Raw genomic sequence first — 18,147 nt, forward strand, 5'->3', positions numbered from 1 at the left:
CAGCTCTTCCGGGCACAGTTTCCCTAACTGAGGTCTGGAGGAGGGGCATAGAGGGAGGAGCCAGTGCACACCAGATATAGTACCTAATCTTTTTTTTAAGAGTGCCCAGTCTCCTGCGGAGCCCGTCTATTCCCCATGGTCCTTACGGAGTACCCAGCATCCACTACGGACTACGAGAAATAGAATTACCGGTGAGTAAATTCTTATTTTTTTTTGTTCCGTGTCCAGAATCATGCCTAAGAAAAGCAATTGGGTCGTTGGAACCAACTGTGACTTTGGTAGATTGAGAATCCAGCCGTGCTGCTGCAACACCCTCAGGTAGAGTGACACGTTGTTCAGCAACTGTTCTCTTGATCTCGCTTTTATCAGGAGATCGTCCAAGTACGGGATAATTGTGACTCCCTGCTTGCGCAGGAGTTCCATCATTTCCGCCATTACCTTGGTGAAAATCCTTGGGCCCGTGGAAAGTCCAAACGGCAACGTCTGAAATTGGTAATGACAATCCTGTACAGCAAACCTCAGGAACGCCTGATGAGGAGGATATATGGGGACATGAAGGTATGCATCCTTTATGTCCAGATACACCATATAATCCCCCCCTTCCAGGCTGGCGATGACCACTCTGAGCGATTCCATCTTGAATTTGAACCTGCCTGCTGACAGCAATTACCGGGAGTCAAAAGCCGGTGACTCATTGGAGTCTATTCTGAGCACGCACATATGCTCACAGCTGGACACTAACGATAGACATCAGCTTTGTTCTTTTGCACAGGACTCTCTCTCAGGACCATATTTTACATCTTGAACTTTTAATCTGGATATACAAGTGTTTTTTCCAAACCACATCGCTGCAGCATGGGGAATTTTTTAATTATTTAATTAATTGATATATATATATATATATTTTTGTGCATGTGTTTATTTTATTGTATATTAATAAATTTGTCATTGACACATTTATATGCGCTCTCTGATAGTATATTATATTATCAATTTTTGTTGTTGCATTGGTGGATAGATCAGTACTGTCCAATTGAGAGCTGCTATTTTTTAACATATACGACCATCATTATATATATTTTTAGGAGTTTTAAGACGTGCTGGCATTATTTGTCTTTCTTTTTTGAATTTGAACCTGTTCAAGTATGGGTTTAAGGATTTTAAATTCAGAATGGGTCTGACCGAACCGTCCGGTTTCGGGACCACAAACAGGGTTAAGTAGTACCCCGTCCCCTGTTGAAGCAGGGGAACTTTGACCACCACTCGTTGAAGACACAGTTTTTGAATTGCACTTAAAACTACCTCCCTCTCTGGGGAAGAAGCTGGTAGGGCCGATTTGAAAAACCAGCGAGGAGGCACATCTTCAAATTCCAGCTTGTAACCCTGGGAAACAATTTCTATTGCCCAGGGATCCACCTGTGATTGAACCCAGACGTGGCTGAAAAGTCAAAGACGTGCCCCCACCATTGCGGACTCCCTCAGCGGAGCCCCAGCGTCATGCGGTGGATTTAGTAGAAGCCGGGGAGGACTTCTGCTCCTGGGAACTAGCTGTAACTGGCAGCTTTTTCCCTCTGCCCTTACCTCTGGCGAGAAAGGAAGATCCCCGTCCTCTTTTGGATTTATGTGACCGAAAGGACTGCATCTGATAATGTGGCGTTTTCTTTGGCTGTGAGGAAACATAAGGTAAAAAATAAGAATTTACTCACCGGTAATTCTATTTCTCGTAGTCCGTAGTGGATGCTGGGGACTCCGTCAGGACCATGGGGAATAGCGGCTCCGCAGGAGACAGGGCACAAAATTTAAAAGTTTGACCACTAGGTGGTGTGTACTGGCTCCTCCCCCTATGACCCTCCTCCAAGCCTCAGTTAGGATACTGTGCCCGGACGAGCGTACACAATAAGGAAGGATTTTGAATCCCGGGTAAGACTCATACCAGCCACACCAATCACACCGTACAACTTGTGATCTGAACCCAGTTAACAGTATGATAACGTAGGAGCCTCTGAAAAGATGGCTCACAACAATAAACAACCCGATTTTTTTGTAACAATAACTATGTACAAGTATTGCAGACAATCCGCACTTGGGATGGGCGCCCAGCATCCACTACGGACTACGAGAAATAGAATTACCGGTGAGTAAATTCTTATTTTCTCTGACGTCCTAGTGGATGCTGGGGACTCCGTCAGGACCATGGGGATTATACCAAAGCTCCCAAACGGGCGGGAGAGTGCGGATGACTCTGCAGCACCGAATGAGAGAACTCCAAGTCCTCCTTAGCCAGGGTATCAAATTTTTAGAATTTTACAAACGTGTTCTCCCCTGACCACGTAGCAGCTCGGCAGAGTTGCAATGCCGAGACCCCTCGGGCAGCCGCCCAAGATGAGCCCACCTTCCTTGTGGAGTGGGCATTGACAGATTTAGGCTGTGGCAGGCCTGCCACAGAATGTGCCAGTTGAATTGTGCTACAAATCCAACGAGCAATCGTCTGCTTAGAAGCAGGAGCACCCAGCTTGTTGGGTGCATACAGTATAAACAGCGAGTCAGATTTTCTGACTCCAGCCGTCCTTGAAATATATATATTTTCAATGCTCTGACAACGTCCAGCAACTTGGAATCCTCCAAATCGCTAGTAGCCGCAGGCACCACAATAGGCTGGTTCAGGTGAAACGCTGATACCACCTTAGGCAGAAAATGAGGACGCGTCCTCAATTCTGCCCTGTCCGAATGGAAAATCAGATATGGGCTTTTATACGATAAAGCCGCCAATTCCGACACTCTCCTGGCTGAAGCCAGGGCCAGTAGCATGGTTACTTTCCATGTAAGATATTTCAAATCTACCGATTTGAGTGGCTCAAACCAATGGAATTTGAGAAAATCCAAAACTACATTGAGATCCCACGGTGCCACTGGGGGCACAACCGGGGGCTGTATATGTAGTACTCCTTTTACAAAAGTCTGGACTTCAGGAACTGAAGCCAATTCTTTCTGGAAGAAAATCGACAGGGCCGAAATTTGAACCTTAATGGACCCTAATTTGAGGCCCATAGATAATCCTGTTTGCAGGAAATGTAGGAATCGACCCAGTTGAAATTCCTCTGTCGGGGCCTTCCTGGCCTCACACCATGCAACATATTTTCTCCAAATGCGGTGATAATGTTGTGCAGTCACCTCCTTCCTGGCTTTGACCAGGGTAGGGATGACCTCTTCCGGAATGCCTTTTTCCCTTAGGATCTGGCGTTCAACCGCCATGCCGTCAAACGCAGCCGCGGTAAGTCTTGGAATAGACACGGTCTCTGCTGAAGCAGATCCCTTCTTAGAGGTAGAGGCCATGGATCTTCCGTGAGCATCTCCTGAAGTTCCGGGTACCAAGTCCTTCTTGGCCAGTCCGGAGCCACTAGTATCGTTCTTACTCCCCTTTGCCGTATAATTCTCAGTACCTTGGGTATGAGAGGCAGAGGAGGGAACACATACACTGACTGGTACACCCATGGTGTTACCAGAGCGTCCACAGCTATTGCCTGAGGGTCTCTTGACCTGGCGCAATACCTGTCCAGTTTTTTGTTGAGGCGGGACGCCATCATGTCCACCATTGGTCTTTCCCAATGGACTACAATCATGTGGAAGACTTCTGGATGAAGTCCCCACTCTCCCGGGTGAAGATCGTGTCTGCTGAGGAAGTCTGCTTCCCAGTTGTCCACTCCCGGGATGAACACTGCTGACAGTGCTATCACATGATTTTCCGCCCAGCGAAGAATCCTTGCAGCTTCTGCCATTGCCCTCCTGCTTCTTGTGCCGCCCTGTCTGTTTACGTGGGCGACTGCCGTGATGTTGTCCGACTGGATCAACACCGGCTGACCCTGAAGCAGAGGTTTTGCCAGGCTTAGAGCATTGTAGATTGCTCTTAGTTCCAGTATATTTATGTGAAGAGACGTTTCCAGGCTTGACCACACGCCCTGGAAGTTTCTTCCTTGTGTGACCGCTCCCCAGCCTCTCAGGCTGGCATCCGTGGTCACTAGGACCCAGTTCTGTATGCCGAATCTGCGGCCCTCTAACAGATGAGCACTCTGCAACCACCATTTCGTGCATGGAATCTGCCGAATGGAATCGCTTCGTAAGAAGCCACCATTTTTCCCAGGACTCTTGTGCATTGATGCACAGACACTGTCCCTGGTTTTAGGAGGTTCCTGACGAGTTCGGATAACTCCCTGGCTTTCTCCTCCGGAAGAAATACCTTTTTCTGAACAGTGTCCAGAATCATCCCTAGGAACAGCAGACGTGTCGTCGGGATCAGTTGGGATTTTGGAAAATTCAGAATCCACCCGTGCTGTTGGAGCACTACTTGAGTTAGTGCTACTCCGACCTCCAGCTGTTCTCTGGATCTTGCCCTTATCAGGAGATCGTCCAAGTAAGGGATAATTAATACGCCTTCTCTTCGAAGAAGGATCATCATTTCGGCCATTACCTTGGTAAAGACCCTGGGTGCCGTGGACAATCCAAACGGCAGCGTCTGAAACTGATAATGACAGTTTTGTACCACGAACCTGAGGTACCCTTGGTGTGAAGGGCAAATTGGGACATGAAGGTAAGCATCCTTGATGTCCAAGGACACCATAAAATCCCCTTCTTCCAGATTCGCTATCACTGCTCTGAGTGACTCCATCTTGAACTTGAATTTTTGTATGTACAGGTTCAGAGATTTCAGATTTAGAATAGGTCTTACCGAGCCGTCCGGCTTCGGTACCACAAATAGCGTGGAGTAATACCCCTTTCCCTGTTGTAGAAGGGGTACCTTGATTATCACCTGCTGAGAATACAGCTTGTGAATGGCTTCCAATACCGTCGCCCTGTCTGAGGGAGACGTTGGCAAAGCAGATTTTAGGAACCGGCGAGGGGGAGACTTCTCGAATTCCAACCTGTAACCCTGAGATACTACCTGCAGGATCCAGGGGTCCACCTGCGAGTGAGCCCACTGTGCGCTGAAATTCTTGAGGCGACCCCCCACCGCCCCTGAGTCCGCTTGTAAGGTCCCAGCGTCATGCTGAGGCCTTTGCAGAAGCCGGGGAGGACTTCTGCTCCTGGGAAGGGGCTGCTTGCTGCAGTCTCTTACCCTTTCCTTTGCCTCGGGGTAAATATGAATGTCCTTTTGCTCGCTTGTTCTTATAGGAACGAAAGGACTGCGGCTGAAAAGACTGCGTCTTTTTCTGCTGGGAGGGGACTTGAGGTAAAAAGGTGGACTTCTCGGCTGTTGCCGTGGCTACCAAATCCGATAGACCGACCCCAAATAATTCCTCCCCTTTATACGGCAATACTTCCATATGCCGTTTGGAATCCGCATCGCCTGACCACTGTCGTGTCCATAGACTTCTTCTGGCAGATATGGACATCGCACTTACTCTTGATGCCAGAGTGCAGATATCCCTCTGTGCATCTCGCATATAAAGGAATGCATCCTTTAATTGCTCTATAGTCAATAAAATACTGTCCCTATCCAGGGTATCAATATTTTCAGTCAGGGAATCCGACCAAGCCACCCCAGCACTGCACATCCAGGCTGAGGCGATTGCTGGTCGCAGTATAACACCAGTATGTGTGTATATACTTTTTAGAGTATTTTCCAGCCTCCTATCAGCTGGATCCTTGAGGGCGGCCGTATCAGGAGACGGTAACGCCACTTGTTTGGATAAACGTGTGAGCGCCTTGTCCACCCTAGGGGGTGTTTCCCAGCGCGCCCTAACCTCTGGCGGGAAAGGGTATAACGCCAATAACTTCTTTGAAATTAGCAGTTTTTTATCAGGGGTAACCCACGCTTCATCACACACGTCATTCAATTCCTCTGATTCAGGAAAAACTACAGGTAGTTTTTTCAGACCCCACATAATACCCCTTTTTGTGGTACTTGCAGTATCAGAGATATGCAAAGCCTCCTTCATTGCCGTGATCATATAACGTGTGGCCCTACTGGAAAATACGTTCGTTTCTTCACCGTCGACACTAGATTCGGTGTCCGTGTCTGGGTCTGTGTCGACCGACTGAGGCAAAGGACGTTTTACAGCCCCTGACGGTGTTTTAGACGCCTGTACAGGTACTAACTGGTTTGCCGGTCGTCTCATGTCGTCAACCGACTTTTGCAGCGTGCTGACATTATCACGTAATTCCATAAGCAAAGCCATCCATTCCGGTGTTGACTCCCTAGGGGGTGACATCACCATTACCGGCAATTGCTCCGCCTCCACACCAACATCGTCCTCATACATGTCGACACACACGTTCCGACACACAGCAGACACACAGGGAATGCTCTGATAGAAGACAGGACCCCACTAGCCCTTTGGGGAGACAGAGGGAGAGTTTGCCAGCACACACCAAAGCGCTATAATTATATAGGAACAACCTTATATAAGTGTTGTTTCCTTATAGCTGCTTAAATATATATAATATCGCCAAAAAATGCCCCCCCTCTCTGTTTTTTACCCTGTTTCTGTAGTGCAGTGCAGGGGAGAGCCTGGGAGCCTTCCTAGCAGCGGAGCTGTGTAGGAAAATGGCGCTGTGTGCTGAGGAGATAGGCCCCGCCCCCTATTCCGGCGGGCTCTTCTCCCGGTTTTTCTGAGACCTGGCAGGGGTGAAATACATCCATATAGCCTCATGGACTATATGTGATGTATTCTTTTTAGCCAGAAAGGTATTAACATTGCTGCCCAGGGCGCCCCCCCCAGCGCCCTGCACCCTCAGTGACCGCCGGTGTGAAGTGTGCCTGAGCGCTATGGCGCACAGCTGCAGTGCTGTGCGCTACCTCATGAAGACTGAAAAGCCTTCAGCCGCCGGTTTCTGGACCTCTTCTTACTTCGGCATCTGCAAGGGGGTCGGCGGCGCGGCTCCGGTGACCCATCCAGGCTGTACCTGTGATCGTCCCTCTGGAGCTAGTGTCCAGTAGCCTAAGAAGCAAATCCATCCTGCACGCAGGTGAGTTCACTTCTTCTCCCCTAGGTCCCTCGTTGCAGTGAGCCTGTTGCCAGCAGGACTCACTGAAAATAATAAAACTATCAAAACTTTTACTCTAAGCAGCTCTTTATGAGAGCCACCTAGATTGCACCCTGCTCGGACGGGCACAAAAACCTAACTGAGGCTTGGAGGAGGGTCATAGGGGGAGGAGCCAGTACACACCACCTAGTGGTCAAACTTTTAAATTTTGTGCCCTGTCTCCTGCGGAGCCGCTATTCCCCATGGTCCTGACGGAGTCCCCAGCATCCACTAGGACGTCAGAGAAAAGCGGATTTACCTGCTGTAGCTGTGGATACCAGGTCTGTGAGACCTTCCCCAAATAAGTCTTCACCCTTGTAAGGCAAAACCTCCATATGCCTCTTTGAGTCGGCATCACCCATCCATTGGCGGGTCCACAGGGCTCGCCTAGCAGAAATCGCCATGGCGTTGGCTCTGGAACCCAGTAGGCCAACGTGTCTCTCTGAGCGTCTCTCATATATAGGACAGCATCCTTTATATGACCCAAGGTCAGTAAAATGGTATCCTTATCCAGGGTATCAATGTCAGAAGACAAGGTATCTGTCCACGCTGCTACTGCGCTACAAACCCAAGCCGACGCTATCGCCGGTCTGAGCAAGGTACCAGTATGTGTATAAATTGACTTCAAGGTAGTCTTCTGCCTGCGATCAGCAGGATCCTTGAGGGCTGCGGTATCTTGCGACGGCAGCACCACCTTTTTGGATAAGCGCGTTAACGCCTTGTCCACCCTGGGGGAGGATTCCCACCGTATCCTGTCCTTAGCCGGGAAAGGATACGCCATAAGAATCCTTTTGGGAATCTGCAGTTTCTTGTCTGGAGTTTCCCAAGCCCTTTCAAACAACTCATTTAACTCATGGGAAGGGGGGAAAGTAACCTCTGGTTTCTTTTCTTTAAACATGTGGACCCTCGTGTCAGGTATAGAGGGGTCATCTGTGATATGCAACACATCTTTTATTGCAATAATCATATAATGAATACTTTTTGCCAACTTTGGCTGCAACCTCGCATCATCGTAGTCGACACTGGAGTCAGAATCCGTGTCGGTATCAGTGTCTGCTATTTGGGATAGTGGGCGCTTCTGAGACCCAGAAGGGCCCTGTGACATAGTAAAAGGCAAGGATGGACTCCCTGCATTTTCCCTGGACTCCGCTTTGTCCAACCTTTTATGTAATAAATTCACATTTGCATTTAAAACATTCCACATATCCAACCAATCAGGTGTCGGCGTTGCCGACGGAGACACCACACTCATATGCTCCACCTCCTCCCTAGAAGAGCCTTCCGCTTCAGACATGCCGACACACGCGTACCGACACCCCCACACACTCAGGGAAATATCCAATCTGGAGACAGTCCCCCAATAAGGCCCTTTGGAGAGACAGAGAGAGTATGCCAGCACACACCCAGCGCCAATGACCCTGGAAAACAATTTCCCAGACACACAGCGCTTTAATATTATTCAATATACATTCACTGCCAAATTAAGTGCCCCCCTCTTTTTAAGCCCTCTGTCACCGTGTTCAGCAGGGGAGAGTCTGGGAAGCCAGCTCTGCAGTGTGCTGTGGAGAAAATGGCGCTGGTCAGTGCTGTGGAATCAAGCTCCGCCCCCTCAGCGGCGGGCTTCACTCCCGCTCAAAAATACAATACTGGCGGGGGATTTGTATATATATTGCCTCCGCAGCCCATATATACTAAAATGCCAGCCTAGAGGTTTTATATTGCTGCCCAGGGCGCCCCCCCTGCGCCCTGCACCCATCCGTGCCTCAGTGTGTGTTGAGTGTGGGAGCAATGGCGCGCAGCGTAACCGCTGCGCGTTACCTCACAGTGAAGATCAGAAGTCTTCTGCCGCCTGTGATGTCTTCTTTCTTCTAATACTTACCCGGCTTCTATCTTCCGGCTCTGCAAGGAGGACGGCGGCGCGGCTCTGGGACGAACGGCTAGGGTGAGACCTGCGTTCCGATCCCTCTGGAGCTAATGGTGTCCAGTAGCCTAAGAAGCAGAGCCTATCAGTTAAGTAGGTCTGCTTCTCTCTCCTCAGTCCCACGATGCAGGGAGCCTGTTGCCAGCAGGGCTCCCTGAAAATAAAAAACCTAACAAAATTCTTTTAATCAGAGAAACTCAGGAGAGCTCCCCTGTAATGCACCCAATCTCCTCTGGGCACAGGATCTAACTGAGGTCTGGAGGAGGGGCATAGAGGGAGGAGCCAGTGCACACCCATTCTAAAGTTCTTTATAGTGCCCATGTCTCCTGCGGAGCCCGTCTATACCCCATGGTCCTTACGGAGTCCCCAGCATCCTCTAGGACGTAAGAGAAAAAGGGAAAATAAAATCCTATATATTGTGATGTTGTCTAAAAACTGCGGTGCTTATTGTGCATATTTACTATATATATTGTGCCAAATTATTATGGTGGTCATTCCGAGTTGTTCGCTCACTAGCTGCTTTTAGCAGCATTGCAATCGCTAGGCCGCCGCCCTCTGGGAGTGTATCTTAGCTTAGCAAAATAGCGAACGAAAGATTAGCAGAATTGCTACTAAATAATTTGCTGCAGTTTCTGAGTAGCTCCAGACCTACTCCTAGACTGCGATCACCTCAGTCCGTTTAGTTCCTCGTTTGACATCACAAACATGCCCTGCGTTCGGCCAGCCACTACCCCGTTTCTCCAGCCACTCCTGCGTTTTTTAGCACACTCCCTGAAAACGGCCAGTTACCGCCCACAAACACCCACTTCCTGTCAATCACATTGCGATCACTCGAGCGATGAAAAAACGTCGCTCGACCTTGTGTAAATCTACAAAATTTTGTGTGAAAGTACTTAACGCATGCGCGCTGCGTACCATGCGCATTTTTGCTGTTTTTTTACTTAATCGTTGCACTGCGAAAATCGGCAGCGAGCGATCAACTCGGAATGACCACCAATGTGTATAATTAACTGTGTAACCATAGTGTCAATAATGAGTGATATACTCCTAAAGGACCATAGGGAAGGAGAGCCTTTGCCGTGCAAACTCAATTTGTGTAAAAAAAACAAACAAAACATATATAATGTGAAGTGTGAGAAAACTGGAAAGAGATTAATATATTTTATTTTGGAAGGTAAGTATTAGATTCTTATTAGTATTTCTATAGCTGTTATATGCTTTTCAATATGTTTTTAGTGCCCAAAAATATGTTGTACACATAGAGTGAGTTCAACATACTTAAGAGAAATATATATATGTATCTCTTTTCCAGATTAGGTTATAATATTATGGATTTGGGAAAAATAGGTAGAGTGCATCATATATTCAAAAAGGTAAGTAATAGCTTCTTTCTTCAATAGAAGTTCGGAAGAACGGGCTCCTTTCCTCTAATATATTCTTCATAGAAGAATACGAGCTTGGTGCCCAAAAGTTCAACGTACTTAGAAAACATGTATGTATGTATCTCTTTTCCAGATTAGGTTATGATATTATGAATTTAGAAACAATAGTACATCATATATTCAAAAAGGTAAGTAATACATTCTTTCCTTCAATAGAAGTTCGACAGAAAGAGCTTCTTTCCTCTAATGTATTCTTCATAGAAGGATACTGGCTTCGTACCTGAGATAATATGTCAAATTGTAATTTTTCCGAAAGGAAAAAGAGGGGGGGGGGGGGGTTCTTTTGGAATCTTCCACACAATTTAGACAGCAATACTTCTGTACAGATGATAGGAGATGAGAATCTCATGAGGTTATTATTGTAGAATTATGAAAAGGATTTCTTCTACATAATAAAAATTAATATGATCACGATGGAGTGTTATCTCAAATAAAATTTCATAAAACAAGAATGGTTTAGATGTCACAGAAAAGGTTGATAACTGTTATGTTCATTTATTCCTTTCGGTGTCATACTGTCTAAGAGGAAAATCCATCTGGTTTCTCTCTTTAAAAGTTCACCATCTAGGTCTCCTCCCCTGATGCCCAGAGTGACTTTCTCTAGAGCAAAAGCTTTCAGACCCTTGGGAGAGCCCTCATGGAATTTCAGAAAATGTCTGGCAACAGGTGTCAATATTTTGAAGTTTGCTTGATCTTTTCTGGCATTCCTTACAGACCCCACATGTTCCAAAATTCTCTGTTTTAGGGGTCTGATGGTTTTGCCAATGTATCTTTTGCCACAGGGGCATTCGAGACAATATGTAACTCCCAGGGTTCGGTAATCTAGATAATTCTTAATGTATCAGGTCTTTTTGAATTTATCCTGAAATGACTTGGTCTCCACCATGTATTGGCAGGCCTTACAATTTTTGCATTTGTAAAAGCCTTCCGAGTTATATAAACTTTTAGTAACAGATGGTAAATGACTTCCAACCAGTGTGTCTTTTAGATCTCCTCCAGCTGGCTTGGACCTTTTGAGGTAAGATCTCACGGAGATCTACATCCGTCATTAGGACATGCCAGTGTCTTTGTAGACTTTGTAAAATTAGTCTCCATACCGTGTTAAATGTGCCTATAAATCTAAGGCACTCTTTATCTCGTTTAGATGTTTTAAACGAATTGGGGACCATTAAGGAGTCTCTTGTTCTCTTGTGTGTCTTTTTTCTTGCAGTTCTTATAACTTCCCTGCTATATCCTCTCATTTTAAATCTGTTAGCAAGTTCATTAGATCTCTTTTTATAAGTCTGGGGGTTGGAACAATTCCTTTTGGTCCTCAGGAATTCTCCTTTGGGTACCCCCCTAATGACTGATTGGTAGCGGGCGGGATAAACGGATACGAGCAGCTCTAACGGACCTCAATACGTCATAAGATTTGAATGACCCGCGTGATGCGCTGATTGGTGGCTGCAATTAAATACATAGGGATACGAGCGGCTCCAACGGACCTCAATACGTCATAAGATTTGAATGACCCGCATGATGCGCTGATTGGTAGCGGGCAGGATAAAAGGATACCTCACCCGCTGCCTCAGATTACCCTGACAAAGCAAATGCGAAACGTATGTAGGGCCTGAGCGTCCTACATACCTGTCTCTCATGTCTTACTAAAATGTGCATACCATACTAAAATATGTTTATCATACCAATGGAAATTGTATAGTAGTGCAGCAATATGTATTAGTGGAGCGGTATATAGAAACCCTAGGAAACAGGGGTTATCGCGATCACCATATCATTGAATTTAGACTACTTGCCACAAACTATGTATACATGCAGGGATAGTCTACTTTAAACATCATAAACAAGGGATCTCATCTTACCCTGACCATATGAACCTAGATAACAGACGTATATAATTACCCGACATAGCGGGACTTTCATAGATCATATGAAAAGTGCACTATATGCTCAATCGAAATATGCATATGATTATACATTAATGCCTGACTACACAATCATCCAACATAGGAGGTGATTCTACGCTGCACAGTGCTTTTACATAGTTGCTCATATTACCTTTACAAGCACTGTGATCAGATTATATCTGAATACCATGCAAATAGATCTAATGCGACATCTATTGTATATCTTTAATACAATATAATATTGGATCAAGTGATCAGAATCTATACAGTATTATACAGATCTCTGCATGGTATATGGCATATCCCTAATATATTATAACAACGGATATAAAGGTCGGATTGCATATAATAGTCAGAGGACTCCCAAACATAATGGGAAGATCTACATATGGCTATCCATATACCTGTGTAAGAATAAAGATTTTTTCAGCTAATTGATTGTGTATAACACAGGCATGATTTCTGTAAATTTATAATGGAATTAAATAATCTAATCATCTGCAATTATATATACTGATATCTGCACGCACACTTGACTATTATTAAACATCTGCTGTGTAGATGAATGAATACAACAAGGAGGTCATATTGGACATAACTCCTTTTATAGATAGGTCGTAAGCTAGCTGTGTAATATATTTAATTGAGTTTCCAATTATCATTTAAATTAAAGGAAGACTCCCTGAGAGCGAAAGGGAGATCGCACAGTGAATTAATTCTGGTTTATATTATAACAAGGTCTGACACTGAAAAGTGAGAGATCTTGGGAAATTGAATCATAACATATAGGGGGTCATGCCAGCTTCTGAGTCACTATAAGGATCTGACATTATTAAATGAGAGATCCATTGGTGACGTCAATGTAAGACTATTTTCAAAATACACTCACTACTTTAAACTTACAATACCTGACACTACGAGTGGGAGGTAGATGGACTTCACATCTGACACTATAAGTGAGAGATGATCCACTAATACTTACTGTGGAAATATATGTGAGTAACACCTGACACTATATGTGAGAGTTGACTGGCTGACCTAACCTATATTATATGTGTAGGGTGTCTCTATTTTGAAACCTGACACTATATGTGAGAGGTATCTTAGATCATATTTCACCATATTTATTTATTATTTTGTTTGCCAGAATAGAATCCCCTACACAGAAATATCTAGCATACTAGTCCTATCTTTATTATCATAGATACATTCGGATCAATAGGATTTATATGTCATGATGACCTTCCATTAAATGAACTTGGTATCAAATTGTATAACATTCAGTTGCAGAATACAGATGATTACCATGTTACAAAATTCCATCTAATATCATTTCTGGGCTATGAGCCAAGGCTATTTACAAGAGCACAAAAGTGACACTTTGTTATAAATCCATGACTACAAGATATACAATTGTATCTAATTTTCTCTTCAGGCAACATACTATTATCCCCCAACTCCACTGACACCTTCATCACCATTAACTCTACTCTTGCCTAGCCTCACATTAGGGGGGATGTATGATACTGGCCCTGATTGTGCCAGCATAAGTCTTTCCGCATTGCCTCTTTACCAAGGCGAAGCAGGAAGCAGTAGCGTCAAGATGTAAGAACATCTTGTTTTCCAGAGTGTGGGAGTGAAAACTCCCCCCTCCGGCTATCCCTATCATGCTCACAGCGCATCAGTCTAGTGCTAATGCGCTGTGTCTTACTATCGGGAGCTAGTCCTTGCTACTATCGCAAGATCTCCTATGTGCATCCTGGAGTAGTCAGCCACAGCAGCGACTACAGTGCCGAAATCGATAGCTGCAAGTGTTGGAATGGTCAGTGCCACTGACCATTCTTACATTGCCCTGCACATTGCTGTCTTTTGCAGATAGCAGCGTGTCATTCAGCACACACCGCTGTAGTTATACATGGGCTGATACCACTTCTCACCAAGAATACAGAAGTGTTACACTGACTAGCAGCTATTTGCGCACGGACGGCTTTTCTAACTTTTTTGTTGTTGATACCACGTCTCCCCCATACCAAGCTATAATACATAGACCCCTTTAACAAACTCACTGAAACCCTCTCATTTTGCCTTCTTATAGCCTCATCTCCTAATTATGCACATTGCCCTCCTACTTTACTGTGTACATAAGGCCCCCAAAGTACCCCTCAGTATGCACTGCACCCTCCATAATATCCTTCAGTATACACAGCGGCCACCATAGTACCTTTAATACAAGTGCCTTCCACCAAATTACCTCTCAGTACACATAGTACCCACCATAGAAGTTATCCCCCTCAGTACACACAGCGGGATGTGGTTAATATCCTGACGGTCGGGATCCCGGTGCACGACATAACAGCGCTGGAATCCCGGCACACAATGGAAGGCCGACGCAGGAATCCCAAAAGGGGACAGGAGACTGACACTGGAACCCCAACCGCCAGGATCCTGATTGTACAGACAGCGGACTGGGTAAGTACTACACCTGGGATGTGGGGGGGGGGGGGGGGAGGTTAGATTTAGGCACCACCAGGGGGGTTAGGCTTAGGCTGCAGAAGGGAGACAGTTAGGTTTAGGGTGCGGGCAAGGGCAGTTAGGTTTAGGCACCCTTGTGTGGGTTCAGGTTAGGCTGCACAGTGGGGTTAGGGTTAGGCACCTAAAAGGTAGGGTTAGAGATAGGGTAGGGTTAGAGTTTGGTAGAGGGAGGGTTAGAGATAGGGGAGGGTTAGGGTAGGGGGAGGGTTAGAGTTAGGGTAGGGATTTGAGATAGGGTAGGATTAGAATTAGGGTTAGAGGGGAGAGTTAGAGTAGGGGGAGGGTTAGAGTCAGGGTAGGGATAAGAGATAGGGTAGGGTTAGGGAGAGGGTTAGAGTAAGAGTAGGGTTATGGTAAGAGATATGGTAGGGTTAGAGTTAGGGTTAGGGGAGGGTTAGTGTTAGGGTAGGGATAAGAGATAGGGTAGGGTTAGGGCTAGAGTTAGGGTAGGGTTAAGAGGGTAGGGTTAGGGAGAGGGTTAGAGTTAGGGTAGGGATAAGAGATAGGGTAGGGTTAGGGAGATGGTTAGAGTTAGGGTAGGGGGAGGATTAGACCACTTACCAACCCATGTCAGGATTTTGACTATCGGGATGCTGCTGTCGGCCTCCTAACCACCGGCATCCCGTCAGCCGGCATTTCATTCCCAACCCCACACAGCACCCCTATATAAACCCTAGTATATACAGCACCCCCAATATTACCGCCCAATACACACAGTACCCCATATTACCCCCTTGTGAGAAGCTGCCAGTGAGAAAGAGTAGGGGGCGAGGCCGTGCACTATGGCCATAGAGGCTACGCTTATGCTGTTGCACGCCCTACCCCCCCCCCCCTTTCCTCCCCCCGGAGCCGAGCCAGACATCTCCAGTCCCTGCCTCCGCCCACAGATCAACAACAGGCACAGTTTAGAGAACAGTGCCCTAAGTACTGTCACTGTGATGTCGGGCCAGCGTGGCACCGCCAGGTGGCGCCCCCTCCTTGCTAAGCGCCCCTGGCATGTGCCATCCTGGCCAATGCGTAGATACGCCCCTGACAGTACATAATACAAACCGTTTTGTGCATCTTAATAACCTCCTTCCAGTCACCACCCAGGAATTTCCAGCACTTTTCCAAGACATTTGTGCCTTTGTGTGTACATACTGAGTAACATATATGCGCCATCGACTCCATTAACATTGCCATTGCGTGCAACTCTAAATCAGGCCCATTTTCTGAGTACTTGGAAAACTAAAAAGAAGACATAAAGCATGAAAAGTATCTTTTAAGTTAGAAAGATCATTTATATTGAGTTTGATTAATATTAAAATTATTTTGGTACATATTAACCACTAATTGGCCAATATGTTTTAAAAAATTATCAAATTATGTAAGTACCGTATATACTCGAGTATAAGCCGACTTTTTCAGCCCTTTTTTTTGTGCTGAAAAAGCCACCTCGGCTTATACTCGAATCAGCGTTAGGAGGGACACGGAGAGCACAGCGTGTGGCTCTCCTGTGTCCCTCCTGCATCTCCGGCGGCGTATGTGTGTTAAAGGAAGTGCACGAACCGGCACTTCCTTTAACACACGCCGCTGCCGCCGGAGACGCAGGAGGGACACAGGAGAGCTGCACGATGCGCTCTCCGTGTCCCTCCTTCAGAAGACAGCGCGGGAGCGACGGAGGGTAAGTATCTGGCACTGTGGGGCATATCTGGCACACCTGGCACTGTGGGGCATATCTGGCACACCTGGCACTGTGGGGCATATCTGGCACACCTGGCACTGTGGGGCATATCTGGCACTGTGGGGCACATCTGGCACTGTGGGGCATATCTGGCACACCTGGCACTGTGGGGCACATCTGGCACTGTGGGGCATATCTGGCACTGTGTGGCACAGTGGGGCACATCTGGCACTGTGGGTCATATCTGGCACTGTGTGGCACATCTGGCACTGTGGGGCACATCTGGCACTGTGGGGCATATCTGGCACTGTGGGGCACATCTGGCACTGTGGGGCATATCTGGCACATCTGGTACTGTGGGGCATATCTGGCACTGTGGGGCATATCTGGCACTGTGGGGCATATCTGGCACTATGAGGTCTGTGTACGGGTAGAGCTGCATTTCCCACCCTAGGCTTATACTCGAGTCAATAAGTTTTCCCAGGTTTTTGTGGTAAAATTAGGTGCCTCGGCTTATATTCGGGTCGACTTATACTCGAGTATATACGGTAATAGCTATTTAAATATGATTCAGTATATTTTTGTGCAACAAATATGCAGATCTGTTAATAAATTTATACTGATTTAATATTACCTACACAGTTATATAGTATTTTTTTTAAACTGTACAAAGACTTCACAGTGCTGCAAGAAGAGCAGTCAGCAGCAGGGGGTGGGTGTCCCTAAGGATGGGAGAATAAGAGAGACACTGGAGGAGGAACAGCTGCAGGGAGCTCAGACGATGGGTGATCCTGTTAGGATTGTGAATTACAGTCTGAGACACCGTGATCAGGGTAAGTGTTGCCAATTGTCTTCCTGCAGCCACAGCTAGGGAGGAAGGAGGGTACTTTGATGGATTGGAGGTAGCAGATGGGGATGTCACTGCAAGAATACTACCTTCCAGCAGCCGCTGGTGGGCGTATTTGACACGATCGCATCAGAAACTACTGTGTCGGGGAAAGCTCAGCTTGGATTTGTGGCACGATCCAGGCAAGTGGTTAATAACACATGCTGGGCAGTCGTTCCCCACCTGAGTTCAGTGAGCTACTCTCCATTCTCTGTGATATCTAAAGTTGTTTTTCTATTCGTTCCAACATACACTGGGATGTTGCTGTTTGAAACAAAGGGTCTGATTCAGGGTTGCATGAAATTCTGAAGGCAAACTGCGCATGCGTTGTAGTCTGCATATGTAGCTTAGAGCAATTACGAGTGATTCAAAAATGTGCATCTCTGTCTTTCTCATTGCTGAATGGATGTTACTAGGTGGCAATAGGAAGCTGGTAGGTAGAAGTGTCCCATGGGTGTGTAGACAGTTGCAGGCTATACAAAAAAACAAACCTATACAGAGCATGTTTTCAGTTGGATCTCCTGTACAAAGTGGAAGCTGGTGCATATGCATATAATAGTAATGACGTATGGTTGCATAGATTCAAAATACAGGTGGATATCTGCATAGATTTCTGCCTACTACTTGGGTTCAGGCCCAAACCCTATAGAAACTCACTTTGATCCAAGAGCTCATTAACTTCCAGGCTAAGATGGTACAGCATTGCAATGGCAGTTTCCTACAGAATACTGCAATGTATTTTTACTGGCATTGGACAGGTTCATATGAAAGCATGTGAA

General features: G+C 46.3%; 1 protein-coding gene across 3 annotated transcripts in view; it reads left to right on the top strand.

The window, feature by feature from the left end:
- PPARD (peroxisome proliferator activated receptor delta) overlaps positions 1-18,147 on the top strand; it is a 218,593-nt gene that overhangs the window by 134,220 nt on the left and 66,226 nt on the right. The window lies entirely within an intron of this gene.

This window comes from Pseudophryne corroboree, chromosome 2, assembly GCF_028390025.1.
Source record: "Pseudophryne corroboree isolate aPseCor3 chromosome 2, aPseCor3.hap2, whole genome shotgun sequence".
Taxonomy (NCBI): domain Eukaryota; kingdom Metazoa; phylum Chordata; class Amphibia; order Anura; family Myobatrachidae; genus Pseudophryne; species Pseudophryne corroboree.